Genomic DNA, 16,662 nt, shown 5'->3' with positions numbered 1-16,662 from the left:
CTCGCTGCCTTCACTGCCTTTGCCAGTGGGAGTTGACAGTTCTCTTCTCTGCAGCCTGGCCCCTGGCAGGAGCAGGACCTGGTACTCAGGGTGAGCCTGGTACTTCTAACGTTGACCTTGACAAACTTGAAAGAGCAACTCAAGGGCTCCTGACTTGTTTCTTACATTAGTCAAGCAAGGTAATGAGTCTGGAATGTCTGAAAGGGAATCCTTTCCAAGGAGCTTGTGTCTGTTCTCATCTTGAGTCGATGCCCCAAAGATCCCTTGACTAGCAGGTTGTTCAAAATGAAATCATAAAGAAAGCAAGCAGTCTTACAGAGAGAGTGAAAAATTGATCAGTAGTTTGGAAAATTGGAACATTGGAGAGAGGCTGGCACAGGACAGTGGGGATTTCCAAACTGACTGAGCATGTCTGTTAAGCACTTTGGAAATAGTGGTGAAGTGAGGAATAGTTATTCAGATAATTCTGAGTAATTCTGGACACAAGGAAAGAAAAACACCCTACTAATGGGGACCTAAGCCACCTGTCAGTGGCTGAATTCTTCATGTATTTGTTCTCAAGTTCACTTCATTTAAAGACAGATCCTGAGGAGGCCAAAGACCAGCTGTTCTTCTAGCAAAGGCAACACATTACAGTTAGGTTAAACATTCAACGGAGAGAACCTGAGTTAAATATTAAGGTAATGCTTACCTACAGAAATACAAGGTCTTGACCACACTGGGAAAGTTGGTGTACCGTCCCCAGAGACAGTCATTCTGACAGAACTGCGTCACCTGAATGATTCTCGTGAAAGAGGCCAGGTCCTCCACCACTCCTAGTATTGAAATGTGTTCATTAGATAATAGACACAGAGAAGACCGGTCTCTCCACCCCTTCTACACCCTGGGATCCCTGTTGGCTTCATCATGCCGTAAAGATTTCCCAGCAGGATTCCTGTCAGGGACTCCAGATTCACAGGCAGAGAGGATCCAGCTGGGAGAAAACAGAGGCAGAGGGAAAAGTGCCCACACACTCCAGCGGAAACACCCACGTGTCACCTTGATTGTAACATTCTGACATGGGGTTGGTCAGAAAGCATTGCTGTAAGCTTATAAGACATTTACAGATACTCTCAGCATTTCTCTTAGAAACTGGACTGACCCTCTCATCAGCCTCATGCTGCCCTGAGTAGACCTGTCTGCCCAGCAGGGACAGGGCCGTTGGGTAAGTGGGGAAAAGCTTGGGCTACGGAGCCAGATTGCCTCGGTTTGAATCCTTTGCTCTACCATATACTAGCTGTGTCTTCTCGGGCAAGGTACTTAGCCTCTCTGTGCCTCAGTTTCCCCATCTGTACAATTAGGATGAAAATAGTACTTGTTTCACAGGGTTGGTTTAAGGATTAAACGAATTAATATACGTAAAGTTCTTAATACGGTGCCTTGCACGTGGTAAGCATTGGATAAATGTCCACGAGCACCGTCATTATTATACATTTACATTTACTAAGAAAATACTGTTCGATATGCATTCTGTAACTTAATCCTTACAGCAGCCCCATGAGATAGTCACTACGAGTGAATTAGGGAGCACCTCAAGGTCACAGGTAAGTGACAGAGCTGGCGTTTGAATCCATCTAACTCTAGATGTTTTGTATGTGCGAGATTTTTGTGCAAGACAAAGCAATGCATCTTTTTCTTTTCTCTTTTTTTCTGGTGAAAAATGTACCCATACGAAAATTTCAAACAGAATAAGAGTGTACATAATGAAAACAAGCCTCCTTTCACTCCAGTTCTTTCCTGCAATATTCACCATCTTTGAACACCTTATTGTATACCCTCCCCCAATTTTTCTATACACATTCAAGTATATATTTTTCCTTTTTCCACAGACTGGACGCATACTACACACATTCCTCTACTGTTTGCTTTTTCATTTAGTAATGAATGCTCCATTTCAGAACACTCTGACCCACCCATTCTCTTTAATGGCTCCGTAGCCTTCCAGTTTATGAATGAACCATAAAACATTGTTAGTCCCCCTACTGATGGACTATTAGGCTGTTTCTACCACTTGCTACGACAAACAAAATCTGCAGTGAAAAGCGTTTTACAATGTATCTTCAGTACACCTGGGAGTGTATCTAAGGGTTATAGTCCTAGACAAATGGACGGGCGCTCTTGTTTTTAAAGGTTGCCAATTGGCTTTCCAAAAGGGCTGCCTCGATTTTCATTTCACCAAGCAGGTATGAATTTTAGCACCTACCCTTGCAAACAAGGAAACGAAGCATTCAAAAAGTAAATTCAGAGGCATGCTTAAAACAGCAACCACAAATGCAGGCACCTTCCAGTTGACTTTCAACAAGGAAGGAAAAAAGTCGCTAGAAATGTGGAGGCAGATTTAATGTAACATCAGCCCCAAGGTGTGAACTCCTCCAGGAACTGGGTTTATTTGCACAGCCCTTACTTAGATGGCAGCCTAAGATCCCAACGAGTTCCTGCAGCAGAGTCTAGGCTAACCCTGGGACTCAATCCAGGACAGGAGCAGAGCAGAAACACGCTGATGGTCAGTAGGTTTATACCGGGACACCAGCGCCTATGCATGGTAGTTCTGTTTTTTAATTATTAGTTTTTTAAAAAGTAAAACTCCAGAGACTTCCCTGGAGGTGCAGTGGTTAAGAATCTGCCTTCCAGTGCAGGGGACGGGGGTTCAGTCCCTGGTCAGGGAGCTAGATCCCACATGCATGCCGCAACTAAGGAGCCCGAGAGCCACAACTAAGACCCGGTGCAACCAAAAAAAAGTAAAACTCAACATCTAAAAAGGCTTTAAGATGATTTACAGAATTAAATCATAAAACACTGAACAGTTTTAAAATAAAAAGAAATAAGAAAAAGAAAATTGCTAGATAAGTAAATTCACCAAGCTCCCAGGGTCCTGAGTTGTGAATCCTAAGTTTCTCTCTAAGTTTCCTGATAGTCAGGGCAAAGCAGTCAGCATTTTTTTACAGTCTGTTTTCATTCAGTTTGGAGATACCAAAAGTTTAAAAATCCCCCTTCTATGCTCAAAGAGCTACAAAACTGATTTTGCAAACCTAATGTGTGAACACAACCGCCTCGCAAATCACAGCGCTGACCATGTAGAACGAAGTATGACGACTGTGTCTTTAAAACCATCCCCCTTTAAGTGGTTTGAGTGATTTTTTGGTTCTTGGCAAACAAATGGCCCCAGAATAAGACAGAGTTAACTGACATCCTTGTTGAGACCGACATCCTTTGAGTTCAGTCCAAGAATGTGTCCTTCCTTCTAGGAAGTAAGCAATATTTCAGTGGGTCTTTTTTTTTCTTCCCCCCCCCCTTTTCTTTTCAAGCAGACCTCCTGACAAATAAGAGGTCCTCCTTTTCCTGTTCAGACAGGCCTACATCAGAGCGTGTGACTGTTGAGACCTATTTGTCTTTGAGCAGGAAATCTTCGTTTCCCAAACACATCCCTTTGTCACGCTAAAGGCTGCAACGATTTCAGCCCAGCAGTCTCAGCGGGAAGACACTGCTGTCCCCTGGGGCTGTCACCACCCAACACTGGTGTCTGTGCTGTGACCTGGAGGGCAGTTTCAGCTGCACTTGGGCAAACAGTCAGGACAGTAGATTCTTCCTCCGTGTGGGGATGCGCATAGAGGACTTCACACAGCAGTTAGGGTCCGAAGGTCTGGTTAATAGTTTAGCCCCAGACCTGAAAAGATGGCTTTGAAGTTGAATTTATTTAGCCCTCCCCCCACCACCCACAAGCGGGTTCTGACTCAGTAGGTCTGCTCTGAGAGCCAATTTGTGTTTCTAACAAATTCACCAGGGGAGTCTACTGCCAGAGTCCACAGGCACTTCCCGCAGCAGCTTTCAACGCGGGAAGAAATCTACACAGCAAATCAATTACATCAGGATGCGGGAGGCAGGAAGGGCCAAAGGCATCTGTGTTTGGGTGCAGCCAAGGTTGAGAACCTCCACTGTAGAGGCATCTTAAGCAAAAGGAATGGGTTGATCAAAGGCATGGAGGAGAGACGGAGCAGTGACGTAGGGGTCAATCGCCAAAGTACACAGGTATAGTTGGAATGACAGGTGCTTCACGGGGGTGTACTTTAACTCATACACCAAGGCAAGGACAAATAAGAATTCGTGTGCTATGCACACACACAAATTCTATCGTTACCTAAATCATGACTAGGAATCTTATGACCCGCTTGCTAGTGGGGCACAATTTCTCCATTTGTATCTAAGGGGACTTAGTCTGGGGCATAAGTGAGCATGTCTGATGAGCGTGAGGCTTCCCATTGAGGTTAAACATCTCTGTCAGTCTGGCTCTCATTCTGAGAATTAGAACCTAGAAAGTTCAACATCATACAGAGTATTTATATGAAGTGACTAGCTTGCATCAGTTTATTTCCCAAAATATACTTTGCAGTAAAAGGTGGATCAATTACTACACACCCGAGAGTTTTCCACAGCCACCTAGCACAGACAATCACATATTGTAAGGAATCACTTAAGGTGACAGTTTTCTCATCTATCACAATTTTAGTTCATTGAGACTATTATAACAAAAATACCATAGACTGGGTGGCTTAAGCAACATTTATTTCTCACAGTTCTGGATGCTGGCAAGTTGAAGATCAAGGCACCGGTAGATTTGGTGTCTGGTGAGGGTCTGCTCCCTATTTCATAGATGGCTAAGGGAGCTCTCTGGGGTCTCTTTTATAAGGGCACTGATCCCATTCACGAGGGCCCCACCCTTATGATCTAATCACCCCCCCCCCCGCAAAGACTCCACCTCCAAATACATTGGCAATTAGGCGTCAGCATAAGAATTGGTGGTCAACACAAATATTCAGTCTATAGCAGCCACTTTCCTGCTCTTCAGTAACTCCAGAATCTCGAGAATATTGGTCACGTGTACTCAATTATTTACATAGTAATCAGTACTATTCTCCCGCAGGGGCTTAAAGTCTGAGAGTTCATATTCCTACACAACAAAAAGACAGTGCCAGTTTGTGTCACAAAAATATCCTCAAGCTTTGGTCTGTGATCAGACTCCTTACGTTAATCAACCTTCACTACAATGAACTTCCTGTACAGTCATATTTTAGACTCTCTCTGGATATTTTATATAAGAAAGAGATTTGAACTCTAAGGATGAAACCACAGATACTGAACTTTCCAGGACAATTTAGATGTTAGAGATTTTGTATTTAGATGTTGATATCGATGGATATACAAATCAGAAAAAAAAGAAAAAGTCCTTTGGCAGACTAAGTGCCTCATACTTGGTTCCAAAGCATACTGTTCTCCACTTCATCAAATTCCGGCTCCCCGCTTCTCCCTCACCCAGAAATCTATGCAGATTTTTCTACAGACGATAATTTGCAAATCTAACTGACTTCCAGAGTCATCCTCCCTACTTTTAAAAGAGCTCTCAAGCCTGTTGGTCATGCAGACATATATATATATATATATATATATATATATATATATATATATATATAGAAATATCAGAAATTGTGTGGGCTTTCCATGGCCCTGGAAACTCAATTATTTTGAGTTATCCTTTCTGTTTTCCCTCCTCCCCATTCCAACCCCTACCTGGGGAAGTCCCAAGTAACTGCCCCCAGGATTTCTACTAATTCTCAGGTAAGAGCTTAACGTCTGTGGTCTTTTTAGGTCTTTGGGTTCCTGCTACATGATGCTTATATTCTGTATCATGTTGAATTGGCCTCAGACTCAGTCCCTTTCCTATACTCACACACACACACACACACACACAAATCTCACAGCATGATATGATTCTTAGGGTCTGGCAGGGGACTTCCCTGGTGGTCCAGTGGGTAAGACTCCACGCTCCCAATGCAGGGGACCAGGGTTCGATCCTTGGCTGGGGAGCTAGATCCCGCATGCATGCCGCAACAAAGAGTCTGCATGCCACAACTAAGACCCGGCGCAGCCAAAATAAATTAATTTAATTTAATTTAGTTGATTAATTAAAATAAAAAAGGCCCGGCAGGATTCTGAGTGCATCCTTCAGCCATCCCTCCTCCATGGAGCACCTGGGACCAGCTTCACTGCACTGACTTTCCATAGCTCCCCGTCTTGCTCACCTCCCTCCCTCCCTCAGGCAGAATAATGAAGTGTCTCTCCCTGGCCACAAATGGGACAATTTGAGCATCAATAAGAAAATAACTGCAATAGATTAAAACGCATCAAATATGTAAAATCCAGGAGTTCATCATGATACTCGACACTTCAAGCTCTCAGCCCAGCACTCACAGAGTCTTTGCAGTGACGGAAGTGTCCGTGTCTGACTGGAGCATCCTTCCTGCAGATTTCCTCCTGGGAGATTACCTCCCAGGTATCCTCCTAAGTGGGCCCTTTCCTATCACCCTATTTAAAATCGCACACTCCCACATCCACCCGACCCGCAGACACCTCTCTCTCTTCCCTCCTCGTTTTTCTCCACCTCTTCTCACCATCCAACCTACAATAGACAATCAACAAAATACATAAATAAAAGGTCCTCTTCCCTTCTCCCAACTAGAAAGTAAACCTGAGGAGGGTAGGGATTTTTCTCTTCTGGTCTGTTTTAATCATTTTGATATTTCCAGCACCAGAACAATGCCTAGTGTATAAGAGGCACTCAATCAATATTAGTCGAATGGATGAATGACAGTTGAAGTCATCTCTCACCTCTTCTGTTAATAATCCCTCACTATTCTCATTTCTTCTATAAAAAGTTGTTGCAGTTGTTTGTGTTTTCCTGTTAGGCTAAACATAGAGGAATTAAAGTCAAAAGGGCCTGGGGCAACTCAGGATGGAGTGAGCATGTTTACTGCAGGAGGCAAGTAAGGTAAAACCGCTAATTCAGAGTAAAAGATGCTGATGAAAATGTAAGCCTGTCCCCTGATACTCGCGGAAATATCGGGCAGGTGCAGGGGTGGATGCTAAACTCCCCCCATAGGATGAGACGGGAGCTATAGTGCTTTGGGAAAGATTTTTTTTTTTTTAAGATGACTGCACACAGGAAGCAGAAATATTTGGAGTTTGAGGTTACACAAAAAGGGGGACACATGCCAGTAACTCAGAGCTGGCACACTGAGAATTCACAGGATGAGAGAAATATCCCAAAGCAAAAAGCAAACCTGTCCATGAAGCCAAAATGTTACTAAGTGCTCTGTGGAGCAATCCGCATGAAATCCGCCTCCATCCACACATGAAAAAACTGAGGTGCAGAATCTCAGGTGTCTTGGGCAAGTTCACAGCCAAGCCCATGACACGTGGCTGAACTGGATTTCAACTATAGCTTTGTACCCATCGACTGTGTGCCTAGAGGCCCGCCAGGATTGACTCATATACTGTGGGTGTATAACCCTAACTTTCCTGTCGAGTTCATGCCTAAATGTCAGTACGATTGAAGCAGCAGGCGGAGCAGAATCCAATACCGCTGAAGAGCTGTCTTGTCTGGGAGATCATTTCAGCCCAGAACTTGAATCCCAGCTCCACGCCTCGGATGAGCTCATCCAGCCTCAGTTTTCTTGTCTGTCAAAGACACAGGACGATACCTATTTTACCTACTTCACTGACTATTGTGAGGATTCCGTGGGATGACATTTCACAGGAAACCTTCAGCAGAGTCCTGGCACATGGTTAGCGCCCAATAATTGGTACCGTAACATTTTTGCAATAGCAGAAGTTTTGAATTTTTGTTTCTTGCACAAAGGCTTGAAATTGGTTTAGTTACAACATCTTAGATTAACTATTAAATCTAACAGCTTTTAAACCAGTTGGACAGGTTACTTCGTGTTGTTGTTCATTTTTTCCGCATTAGTCATGAAGACCGGATGCCAGATGCTCATTTTACCCTCCAACATTCCTCAATGTATAATCTCAAACCTGCAGCCAAATTGAAAGACTTTGACAGTGGTCACCCCCACATATACCCACTGCCCAGCTCCTACCGTTAACATCTTCCTGGACTGGTGGTGTCACCCATCTATCCATTACTCAGCCCTCTCCCAGCTGGCCATCTCTGTGTTTTTTAATGCATTTCAAAGTAAGTTTCAGACATTTACATCTGAACACTTCAGCACCGCTGTCTCTAATTAGAGTTTAATGTTTGTTTACATTTTTTAATCCCTGAATTTTGACATAAAAGGTGCATTGGAGATCATTCAGTGTTATTCCCTTCATTCCACAGATGTGGAAACTGAGCCAGTGTGTGTGTTTTCTGGAAACGGCATTAGCTTTGAGAGTGATGACCCCAGCAACGTTCAGAGCCATGTTTTAGGATTTTCTCCATTTTATTTTTCAGATAGGTTTTTTTTTTCAAGACTTTGTTTTTGCAGAGCATGTTGTACAACAAAATTGACGCACCAGCTGCCTTAGCAGAGGCCTGTGGTCACCTCCGAGCCAGGGGTAGTGTCACCTTTCCCTAAATCACACGGTTCCCCTAATGGAACAAACAAAGGTTAGCACTGCGGAGCTTCCCTCGCAGGGCACCTGGGCCTGCGGAGTGATGGGTTAAGGTATGCTGAGAGCAAGGCGGGGGCAGCTGGGTTTTCCCAGGCAGGGCTCTCCAGCCTTGAGCTGCCACATACACTGCACAAGTGGGACCGCTTTCCGCGTCTGTGGTGGCGAGAAAGGGTTGGGAAGTAGGGCCCTACCAAGCCATTTGACTGTTCTCACTCCACGAAAGCAACGTATTAACAGACTCAGGCAACCTTCTCCTGACGGTACCACTTCTGTGAACTATTCTTCTATCTTAAATGTCCCTTTCTAGAAAAGGTTGTGGAAAAACTAGTTTAGACGCCACCTAGTCTAAATGGGGGGGTCTGAATATAGGGTAAAGTACATGCCAGGTTTGATGGCAGGGATAGCTTGAGTGTTCCTCAACAACCTTCTGGGGAGAGGGGCAGTGTCGGGTTAGGATGAATCCAGTTTGGTTTTGTTTTGTTTTTACTTTCTTTTTTGGGGGGGTGTGAGGGTGTGGTGGGGACCATGCTGCCTGGCTTGAAGGATCTTAGTTCCCCAACCAGGGGTCGAACCCGGCCCCAGCAGTGCCAGGGAGTTGCCAGGACTGATCCAGTTATGTTGATGGTAGACGACAGTTGAGTGCTAGCCACCCCCCGACCAAGAACACGGGGTCCTACTTGGGGTCTGACAGAGGAGCCCCTGGTCTCAGCCTGGCTTCTGTCACGGCCCTTTGGCTTCCAAGGGCTGGAGGCCAAATTCAGGGTTGGAGGAAGGACATATCCCTCACGAAAGCCACAGGTGGTCCCATGTGGCTCCAACTCTTAGGATTACACGATGTTGGCCCCGTTGGCCGTTTCTCCCGTGCTGGCCTGCAGCTTAGCTGTGTGAACGCTTTAATGTACGCTTACAGTGACAACAGGGACAGAAAGGGCAACCCAATGTTCCTTTCCCTTCTGTCTCTTCACCCAGACCTTTAGCCACACCGATGGGGCCTGGCTGGTCCTCACTTTCCCTACATTTCGGAGGCCCTCGGCACGGAACCTGGATCACTGACTAGCAAGAAGTCTGGGGTGGGAAATACTGAAGCGGAGCCAGGGCCGTTCAGGGGCGCGTAACCTGAAGTCCCACAGGGCTCCAGGCTCAGAAGGGTCCTGTGCTTGGTTTAATGCTCTGCTGTAACCATTTACAATTCCTAATCATCGTACCTGCCAATCTGTGTTTTGTAAGTGAAGACCAATGGGACGGTGGTGGGTGGGTGTGCACGAGCGGAGGGGATAGGCATCGTGTGTGTGTGTGTGTGTGTGTGTGTGTCTGTGTGTGTGTGTGTCTGTGTCTGTGTCTGCAGCTATTCCCGGCTGCTCCATCCTCACATCGCGGTCCACACGCCCATGAGCACAGGACTCCAATGGACCCATGATGCCTGGGGGATCGGCGAGCCTCAAAATGGGTGCCAGGTAAGGTGCTAGACCTACACCCGAATCATCAGAGGAGCTGACGGTGCCAAGCTGCCATCCTTTCCATTCGAACCAGAAAGAAAGCAGTGACATTCTAAGAAACATGAACAAACAAGGAGCTCCATCATATTCTTTCCTGCTCTCATTACTTCCCTGTATTAGCCAACTACTTACACCCACGAGGATGACAGAAAAGGAAAAAGGGAAAGAAAGGGCGGCCCATGGTTCCTCCTCCCTCCAGCCCCTCTGTACTCTGTGAGCTGAGAGAATGTTGGTAGGATGTGAGCATATTAAGTGAAAAAACAAGTAAACAAGAATGTACTTTTATGTACTGTTTCCAGTTCTAGTAAGAACAAAACGTACATGTAGGAACAAGCTACGAAATAGAAAGTGTGTCATTTGGGTGATTTTGTATGTTACGTGCTGTTATATTTAAAACTGGCATTGCACAATATAAAGATGGATGGTAAAAATTCATGCTATTAATTTAAAAGGGTAGTTTTTCTTTCCTGAAAACAATAAATAGAAAACACCATGACAAGTTGACAGAAATGAGAAAGCTTTCCATTTTAGTACCTTTAATGGTACTTTTCTCCTGTTTTTTGAAGTGGTCCCACATGTGTATTTTGCACCAGGCCCTGCAAATTACAGAGCCAGCCCTGAATTTGAATCATGGCGCCTAGACACCTGTATTTGAAAGCCTCCTGCTGAGACATTCTGAAGCAGCCGGAATCTCGAAGCTGGGTGCTATTTCAAGAGCTTCCCAGGGCTCTCTTCCCACCACCCATCCTGCCCCTCTCCCCTTTGGCCAGTAGAGTCCTGAACACAAAGATTCTCCAAGCACAAAAATTCTCAGCCTTGCATAGCTCTGGCTCCCTCGAATGAGACTTAAACTATCCTTCAGACGTCCTCAGTGTTAAGCACACAGTCGCCCAGCTACTCTGAAAAGACTGCTCAGTTTTAAATGCACCACATCTTGACTTCAGAGGCCACGCATTTTTATTCCTTGGAGTCGTAAGGTTCTTTCCTATCCAAGTTTCTAAATGCCCCTCTGATTTCTAAGTTTACAATTACAGTCACTTGCCTAATCAACTCCAGGTTTTCTTGGAGCTCTGTCCTCAAGAAATCTCATGGGCCCTTGAGCTGCTCCCCTGTTCTGTCTCCAGTGAAGGCCAACACACCTGGTCCTGGCAGGACCAGCTGGCACTCCGCCGCCACGAGGCCACGGGTCCCCCTCTCCCGCCTCCATCTCCTTCTCCTGGAAACAACTCATCTTTCCCCCTTTCCCCGTCCCCTCCCCCCACCCCACATCCTCTTCATCAATTCCCATTCCTTCTACCTGAAGCAAAACACTTGGGACTCTCCAATTTATGTGTCTGTGTGTGGCTTGTGGGATCTTAGTTCCCCGACCAGGGATGGAACGCATGCCTCCTACAGTGGAAGTGCGGAGTCCTAACCATTGGACTACCAGGGAATTCCCTCCAAAATTTTAACACAGACTCCTCTCTTCCCTGGACTGAAGCGTCATCCCTAAAGTTTAGTCATCCTTTTGATAGTTTTGCCCAGAGAAAGTGGTCATTTCATCATTTGCAGACCCCTATATTAAACTTTTTACTTGCATTCTGTCACACAGTAAACATTTTACTTAAGTTTATGATGATCCGATTTTAGGGGACTTTCAAACAACCTACAGTTATCAGATCTATATGTATTAGTATTTATGTCCTTAGAAAGTTAGAGCTTTCAGAGGCTGAAGAGGTAGATTTAACCCAACCCTTTAGCTTTACTGGTGAGAAAAACCAACCTGGAGAAGTTAGGGTCATCCTGGCCTAGTATCACTCTTAGTTCTTCCGAAGTAAAGCTCAACACTCTTCCTTCTTCATCAGGCGGCAGCTTCAGTTATAAAGTCGTTACTGAACCAGGTTTGTTTTGCCCTACGCGCAGCTAGCTAAGACACCAAGCTCTCTGCAGCAGAGAGAGGGTTTATGCATAAGACAGCCTAACGCAGACACAGGAGAAGAAAGGCTCAGAATCGCCTCCCACAAGGCTGAGGGCCTGGGGTATTTATGGGATGAGTTGACGTCCCAGGCGTGGGGATCGCGGAGAAAGGTGATGGGAAACAGGTGCTTCATCCTCGTTCTGCGCAGGCGCAACTCAGCCACAGCCTGTGTACTTTCAGAAGCGAAGGCGCTTGGCACGATCTGAGGGTGGGGTTTTCGGCCCTCTGCCATCAAAAGGTTACCGAGCACACACTAGAGCATGCCCAGATGGAGGGTCAGTGGTCCCATTGTCTTTTTTCTTGCAGTTTTTATTGGAGTATAGTTAATCTACAATGTTGTGTCAGTTTCAGGTGCACTGCAAAATGAATCAGCCACATAATACCTACATCTACGCTTTTTCCTTCTTTCCCTATCCAGTCTTAACCAGCTCAGCTCCGACTAGACACAGCTGATCCAGGTTCTTGGAAAACATCTTATTGTTTAGGCTCCCGAGCGGCTTAGAAGACAAGCAAGGTTTTTGCAGCGACATTTAAAAGGACCTTGATTAGGGAAGGCAGGTTACAGGTGAAACGGATTTAACTAATGATTACCCACGGTATCGCAGTCACCCCTCAGTTTTCCTGGGGGGTTGGTTTCAGGGCCCCGTGGATGCTCCAGTCCCTCATATAAAATGGCCGTAATACAGTTGGCCCTCCGTATCCGGGGTTCGCATCTGCAGATGCCGAGGGCTGAGTGTATATCAAAACCACAGAAGGCAGGAAGCTTCCGGGTTCACGAAAGCATTCACATGCAGGGAGGGTGGAGTACCCAGTTCCATGGAGATAGAAACTCCTGTGCTGGGGACCCTTCCGGACCTCACCCGATGTACCTCTTCATCTGGCTACTGTATTTATAATCTCCTTTACAATAAACTGGTAAAGGGATTTAGAACGGGGTAAAGAAAGAAAAAAGGAGGGCAAAGAGTGAAGGAAGAGGAGAGTTGAAGGAGAGAAATTTCCCGAGTCAGGAGGGAAGGAAACAAAGGCAAAACAGCCAAGAAGGGACACATGAGATTCTCTTCAGCCAGTTCTTGTTTCTGGTTAAAAGACTGTGATGTGTGGTAGTCTCTGGAGTATAAAACAGACATGAAGAAACTGAGGCTTGGACAAGTAAGTAAATTGAAAAGGTTAAGAGACAAACCCAGTTTTCTTATCTAAATAGTCCCCAAAGAGCCCTCCAAGAAGAAATGAAAAAAAATGTCAGTCATAATAAATCCAGCATCTTTCAGAAGAACAGGGGGAAAAAACTATCACAAAAGGCACAATGAGATCTCTTCAGAGGATTCCTCTTAAGTGAGCCCAGAGGGAGAAGGAGAAAGCAAGTCAGAGGCTGTGGATGGTCAGCCCTTTAGTAACTAAGAACCAGTGTTATTTTGAACTTTGCAGGAATGATGCCAGTGGTAAAAATTCAAACAGCTAGTTTGAGAGAGATGATGATTACCTAGTCTTCAGCATAGCGGCCACCACTCTCTCCAGCATACAACCCTTTTCTGAAGCCCTCCTATCCCTGCTTTCTAGAACATCCTCAGGGAGAAGGCAGTAGACACAGCATTCGGGGTGGGGGACCTGAACTGCTGCCGTCGTGAAGACAGGCTGGAGGCAGGAAGAACTGGCGGGGCCAAGCCTGGCAGGACAAGATCAAAGGCTGAAACGGGATTAGGAACCTGCCGGGCGGCTGTGTCAGGCAGGACTCTGCACCTGGCCAGGTAACGGTGGGTGTGTGGAGGTAGATTCATTCTATCTAAGATGCAACAACGTTTGTAGATCAATCTGCTTTGCTCTAAAACATTTAAAGCGTCTTCCCCTCGTTACTTCATTTAATCCTCTCAACAACCTTGAGATTCAGGTTTTATCTTCACCAAATTTAGAGAAGCAGCAGCCAGGCTTAGAGATGACAAAAAACTTGCTTGAGGCTACATAAATTCAAATCTCTTTCACCTGTGCCCCCAGTTCTAAAATACCTCCCGAAGCAATGTGAAAAATACAGTTTTCTTTTTTCTTTTTTGTTTTTTTTGACTGCGCTGCACAGCCTGTGGGATCTCAGGCTTGCAGGATCTCAGTTCCCTGATCAGGGAGTGAACCTGGGCCACGGCACTGAAAGCCCAGAATCCTAACCACTAGGCCACCAGGGAACTCCCTAAAGCATTTTTGAAAATCCAGATACAGATGTATAAAATCCTGGAGGCCAAAACTGCATGGGCCTTGAAAGGGAAATAAAGCCTAAGGACTAGTATTGACTTGTAATTGACCGTAGAATTTAATTAAAAATTTAAAAAGACTGGATGTTATCTAACCTATCACCCTTGCACACAAATGTGTCTTGGTAAGGAACAGTGCTGTATGTCTGTAACTCAGAATTTCCAGTCCGTATTACCCTCGCCCACACTTGTTATTTGAGTGCCATTGTGATGGACAGAATATATAGCACTTAATAGCTGCTGTACTGATAAGAGTTCCTCTACACTGAACTGTTTCTCCCGGTTACCCAGCATCAGGCCAGCAGACATTAATTTAGGTACCCGCATAAATGTCCTCGTAAGTGAGCCTAACAGCTCTAATCCTCTATTGGCAGAGATTTGAGTTACAAAGAGGGACACCCCTGGACGCCCCCCCACACACCCCGCAACCTGTCCATTTAACATTGTGACACCAAGTATTATGGGGGAAAATGCCCTTTAACTGAAGAAAACATGCTGTTGCGTGAACCCAGTAGGCAGATGGAGAAACAGGAAGGCTGAGATTAGAGTCTGCTTTACAGTTCTTTTGATGTTTCCCAAGCCAACTGGGGAAGCGGGTGAGGCTCTGAGAGAGCGATCAAAGGCGCCTCTGCAGGTTCAGATTAACAGGGAATTGGCGGATCAGGGCAGCACCTGCCTGAGAATAGCAATACACCTCACCAAATAAAGTTAATCTTTTAGTCAAGCTTGGAGGTGGCAATCCTTTTAGAAAACTTACACAGGCTAAGTTTATTCTTGCTGTGTCTTAGGTCTCTGAAGGGAAAATAACACTCTGCTTTTGTTTCTTCCCATAGAGGTATTTATTTATTTTAAAGCTGATCTTTGCCCCGGGTGTACACCATTTAACACCCTGGCTCTGGTTTCACAAAAGGTGGATGTTTGGGGGTTTGGAGGACAGGGGTGGAAAGGCACTGCCATAAATCTTTACTTGCCTTCAAAACTTCAAGTGTTAGGAATTCCCTGGGAGTCCGGTGGTTAGAACTCTGAGCTCTCACCACTGAGGGCCCAGGTTCAATCCCTGGTCTGAGAACTAAAATCCCACAAGCTGTGCAGTGTGGCCAAAAAGAGAAAAAAAAAAAGAAAAAACTTAGCGTGTTATTCGATGAAGCTGTACCTCTGTCCCAGAGCAGTCCCTTCATCTCTATGTGGGGAAATAGAGCTTAAAAGACATATTTTTTTTTTTGTACAGAGGAAATTGAAAGGAGCAGCACAGAGTAACTATAGCCACTAGAACAAGTCTAAAAATTCTCCATCAAAATAAAAAACAGAAACATACTAAAAAAGGTAGTAGGCCAAGGTCTCAGGCTCAGAAAGCCAATACTTAGGGACATGAAATGCACCGGATAGTAGATTAAGTGTTAAGACTTAGCACAGAGAAACTACAAAACAGATTTCTTGGCCTTGGAGAGTTCATTATTTCAGGCCCTGGCTCATCATAAGGTTTAGGAAACCAGGAGGACGTGTCACATTCTGCAAGTCTCCCTGAGAAGCAGACGTGGCCAAAAGGAAGTGGAGTGGTGGAGGAAAGGGGGCGTTTGACAGCAGAAAAATAAGTGGAGGTACTTGAAAGAGAAAACTTGCATATGATCATCTGCCAAAGCGACCATCAGATCTTTACTGAACAGTCTGATGAAAGTGGGATGGTTCCAAGTTGTCTCATTTCAGGCATAGTATGTGGAAAGTGAACTTGCAGAATCTCGCAGGGAACGTGGCTCTATTCCGGCTGGTACCCACACACAAGCCGAGCTCAGATGAGCCTCAGTTTCCTCAGCTACACAATGGGAATAACATCTCTCATCCGGGTTGTGAGGAGTAAATGAGATATGCACCCAAAGTGTTCAAGAACGGTTGTCATAATAATATAACAAATAATAAAATCTTCAATAAATATTATAGCTTTTCTTTTCCAAATCACTCTAACATTTTTTATTTCAGTACTGGACTTACAGATGCTACCAGAAAACCATGTTACAATTAGAAGGACCGTTGATGAGAGAATTTAAAGTTAAGTGATATTCCAGATTGGGGAGACTGACTGTACGAATAGGCTGGAGGAAAAGTTAGCTAACGTAAATATACACATAGGCATTTCGCAGACTCATCTGAATGAATCAAATTCCAAAACAAAAATCAATGGAAATAACTTTTTACTTTTTTTATTATCTTTTTGCCACACAGCACGGCTTGTGGGATCTTCGTTCCCCCACCAGGGATTGAACACAGGCCCTTGGCAGTGAGAGCACGGAGTCCTCACCACTGGAACGCCAGGGAATTCCCTGGAAAGAACTTTAAAGTAACAAAACATTAGTGATCAGGTTAGGTAACAAGCCAAAAGGTAATAAAATGTTATTTAAAGGGTTAAAAGTTAAAAAGACCATCTTTTACTGTATTTCAATCTATTTACATTCTCTAAAAGCCCTATCCTCATATTAAAATACATGCCTTTAGTGTA

The sequence above is a fragment of the Stenella coeruleoalba genome, assembly GCF_951394435.1.
Source record: "Stenella coeruleoalba genome assembly, chromosome: 14".
Classification (NCBI taxonomy): Eukaryota; Metazoa; Chordata; class Mammalia; order Artiodactyla; family Delphinidae; genus Stenella; species Stenella coeruleoalba.
Note: the sequence above shows the minus strand (reverse complement) of the source record.